Source organism: Panicum virgatum, chromosome 1N (assembly GCF_016808335.1).
Source record: "Panicum virgatum strain AP13 chromosome 1N, P.virgatum_v5, whole genome shotgun sequence".
Taxonomy (NCBI): Eukaryota; Viridiplantae; Streptophyta; class Magnoliopsida; order Poales; family Poaceae; genus Panicum; species Panicum virgatum.
In genome coordinates, this window is record NC_053145.1 from 38,578,922 (window position 1) to 38,583,603 (window position 4,682).

At 40.0% G+C, this 4,682-nt stretch overlaps 1 pseudogene; it reads right to left on the reverse strand.

The window, feature by feature from the left end:
* Window positions 1-1,140: 1,140 nt before the first annotated feature.
* LOC120654080 lies at window positions 1,141-4,449 on the reverse strand (annotated as a pseudogene).
* Window positions 4,450-4,682: the final 233 nt, after the last annotated feature.

Consider the following 4,682-nt stretch of genomic DNA (forward strand, 5'->3'; position numbering starts at 1 on the left):
CTTGGCTGCAGGGCTGCTTCTGCCTGGACTGAGCAGCCCAAGCCATTCGGTTGGTCCACAGCAGCCGTTCAGATGGCCTACACCAGTTGTTCAGTTTTGCTACACTGCTTCCATCCGTGCTACAATGCCCGGCTGCAAGCAGTAGGGCTGCTGCTCTGCTGCTTATGGCTGGAAGAGTTGCAGCCTAGATCAGCCAAAAGCAGCCTAAAATCTACCAGCTGAACGGAGTGACTGAAATTGCATATGAATGATTAAGCTCTCAAAGTTGGAATCCAACAAACCAACGACGGTGAAACTGTTCCTGATAGAATAATCTAAGCAAAACATAAATCGGAACATGCATGAAAACTAAATTTTATAAAGACTTGGGATCGGTCAAGGACCCCTAGACGCGTCCTTTAATGGACCCCAAACAAGGTACACGGACCAAAGGCCCAAAATAGGCGGCATAGCACCCTGACAGATTCTGGATGTCCTCTTGTTTCGATGATTACACTACAAGAAATCATTTAATCTATGACAAAATAAATGTGTCATAGATTGCTGAAAAAATGTCACAAAACATCATCTATGACGATTTCGTGACGATTTCGGATAACGTTATGTATTGAGCGTCACAGATTAAATCGAGTGACGTTTTTTTCTGTAATCGTCACAGAATGGCACGATCTATGACGTTTTTAAACCGTCACAAAATGGCCCGAAGTCCACTCAGCCCAACCCAAGCCCAATATCTATGACGAAAATAAACATTACAGATATTGTCATGGATAATGCCATGTGTTCAACTATCAATGACATGGACGTTGACGTGGCATCCTACGTGGCGGCTGACATGGCATCCTATGTGGCGGCTGACGTGGCCGATGACATGGCGTCTGATGTGGCATCCTACATGGCGGCTGACGTGGCATCCTACGTGGTGGCTGATGTGGCATCCTATGTGGCCAATGACGTGGCAGCCAACATGGCTGATGATGTGGCATTTTCTAAAAAACCTGGCCCACTTGTTGTTGGGTTCATTTTGATACTAGGCCACTAAGATGGGCCATTCTCAGCCCATTACAATTCCAATCAGATTGAAACAGCCAAGCCCATGAAAAATTTAGCCCATTTATCAAATAATCAATTCAGCCCACGAGATAAAAAATTTATCATCCAAATTACCATCACCAGAACAATAGTTCAAATCAGGATCATAATGCTATAGAGCACAGTACAAAAATTGTGCCGACAACAAAAATTCCCAATGGTTAGACTAGCAGTGCACAACACAGCAAAAGATGGGCAGCAACTACACAAGTCTGGTTCTAACAAAAAGTAGCATAGCAAGTCAGTAAGCTTTGTCAATTTGTACCCAGCAAAAGCTCAAGTTTGGCCTCCAAGTTTGCATACTTCTTGTTCATCTCTTCTTTGTCCCTTATCCTTGCCTGTTCAACTTCCTCCAGCTGCTTTGATTGGTTGCTGATAATTGATCGAAGATCAGCATTTGCCATCTTCTCTGCTTCCAGTTGTGCTGCAGCATCACGTCCACTGATCCTTGGTCGTTGTTCAGCCTGTAGCCCCACTTTCTGAAGGAACTGATTCTTGCTATTGCGCTCAAGCACATCAGCTACAACCTCAGCCTTTGACTTGAGTTCTTCACCTTCTGGTGGTTCTGCTGCCAGCTGGTTTTCCATTTCAGTCTAGCAAGGAAGCAAGCAGAAAATATGGTTCAAGATCATGGGTGACTAACAATATCCTCAAAGGTTGAAATAATCAATTCATAATGTAACCATCAGAGGTGACTTACAATAGCCAATTGTACAGCAGGTGTGAATCCTTTTTTTCCTACTATAGTGGCAGACTTTGAACAAATCAAATGCATTAGGCACATTATCCTCAAACTCATATCCCTGGGAAAAAAATTATATGGAGCCAGATCACTTAATTTGTCATAGCGCTTATTGTAGCAACAAATGACAGAACAACATGCTCACTTAAAAAAAATGTAAACATGTTCACTTTGTATTCAGGGCATAGGCAACTAGTTAATCAGGAATGGAAGTAAAGTTAAAATTATACAGCATGGGTTCACTATAGTCATGCACTTGAGACATTTGAACAGCTAAATATTTGGTAAAACAGGACAGAACATGTTCAATTCAACAAAATAGAAATGCAGGTACTACCAGGCAATAGAAATTCTAGTTATGTACCACATTGTATGACAAATGAATTATGTAAAGTTGCATAGAAGACAAAACCAGCCTACTCACTAGTCAGAACAGACATCTAAACATGTTCACTAGGGAATAGGAAACTGATCAATCATGCATGGAAGTATGTCAAAAATATGCAAAATGGTAGCACTACAGTCATGCATGTGAGGCATATCTACAGTAGCTAAAAATTTGCTAAACAGGACAGAACTTGTTCAATTCAACAAAATAGATATGCAGTCACTACCAGCAAATAGAAATACTAGTATGTACCACATTGTACGTGAAGTGAATCATGCAAAGTTGTACCTTATGTAGAAGACAAAAGAGAAGAGGCTAACACATGAACTGCGCATTGACACTTACCAAGTTTTCTACAAAAAAAGGGTAGCTACGAGAGCCAGTTGTTTGATGGAACTTGATGTTGCCTCTATTGTCTTTATTCTTTTGACATGCCTCCTACATTATATAAATAATACATGTTAGACAAGTGCCAAAGTATCATGTACAAGGTGGAGGTTGGTATTTTAGGGATGGAATACCATTTTGTTGGGACTCTTCCATGATTCTACAAGGTCCATCCACTGTTCATTACTTGTTGATTTGATAGGAGAAGTTTTCGAAACCAAATGCAGTGGAAAAGGATCAAAATGGTCTTTCTTCAGCCTATGTCGTTGTTGGCGAACTGCAGACTTCATCATTTCAATGCAACCATTTCTAACTATAGCATCATTTGTGTCAATATCGAACTTTGCCTAATCAGATGGAATAACATGTATAAGAAATATGATAGCTGAGAAAATGTATAGCTTTCAAGACATTTATGACCAGATTCTATTGGAAAAAAACATAAGGAGGGAATCACAGCTGTACTATTAGACATGGCAGAAAATTTACTATACAGAATTTCTTTATGCTTAGAGTATTGCAGATTTTTATTTAGCAGACAATAGGGTGCATGATTTAAAACAGTGAAAACTCAGATTTATAAATAGATGATGCGCGTAGATTTATAAACAGAGGAAAGGACTTGGAGAATGTACTCACACATAGTATTCCCAGAAAAAGGTCAATCAGAGCCGGGTGTTTCTTGTATTCCTTCCAGTGCTTGAGCACAGGCACATGGTTCCTAACAGCGATGTTGCATTCAGTTGCATACTTTGAAGCAATATCAGGCACTACAGGCCTGATATACCCTTCAGGTATGATAATTGGAAGCTTGCCACGACAAGACCGGTTCATCCTTTGCGGACCATGCCCCATATTAACTCCTCGGTTCCATCGATCCTCTCCTAGTTGTAAGTGATTAATAATATCGCAAGTAACATTCAGCAACTAAACTAGTAATGTAATATCCAATATGGCAAATAAATGAACAAACAATTACTTTCATTAGTCATCAGGGTGTTGCAAGCTGGTTGGGTATTTGCATCAGCTACCATGGTGTTCTCATGAAGCTCATCATTACAATCTAAAAATAGCAGATAGTAAGAACACATTCATCATGCAAACAAAGTTATTTTATTGACAATAAGAAAGCATCACCTTCGGTGCCCAGATTGTTGTGACCATCAGCTTGTGGTACGACATTAGTTGCCTCATCTAAAATATAGCAGGAAGTAAGAGTGCATTCATCAGCTAATCAAAGGTAATATAATGAGAAACATGATAGTAGAACTAGCCTGTTCCAGCTGGTCGATCAACTTGTTGGCTCACATCAGGGTGTGATGGAGGTGGGACATGGTTGCCACTTGGTGGAAGACTTGCATCAGGCCTAGAATTAATTCTCTTTGATCTTCGAGCTTCAGTAGGGAGGTTCTCGGCATACACCCTCTTACGAGCGCGAAACCTCACTCTAATAGGTGGTGCATCTGAGGTTTGGTTGTTAGTTTTTCTGCCGATGTTCCTCTTAGAGCCCTGCTACAAAGGGAAGCAAACATTATTGGATAGAGTTTGCAGATAATTATATTTACCAAATAGAAATCAAGATAAGCTCTGATACGATGGAAAAGTTATCACCTTAGAAATGTCATCATCAACCAAATCTTGTACAGAACTATCTTCTTGTGAAGGCTCATAGTCGGATTCAGAGTCTTCTCTACTTCTCTGATGTTTCTTGCTCTTGTCTTTATAAGTTGCAGATGCTCTTGCAAAACAAGTAGTATAACCAGGAATTCCAAGTTGCTGCAACCTTGCACTGTTCTGCATACATTGTCTTAGGCGCTCCTCTTCATACGGATGAAGCGGCGGTCCTATGGTGATATAAAACATGATCAGATTAAGAACCTATTAGGAAGGTGTAGTACGAAGAGATTAAAAATGTTAGGACACATGCTTGAATTGACAATTTAACCAATACTACAACATTGAGGATAAATAAATCTGGATACGAGCTTGAATGGTCAATTTAATCACTACAACAGATGCGTGAATGTCCAATTTAACCAGTACTACAGTATTGAAGATTAATAAATAAATGTG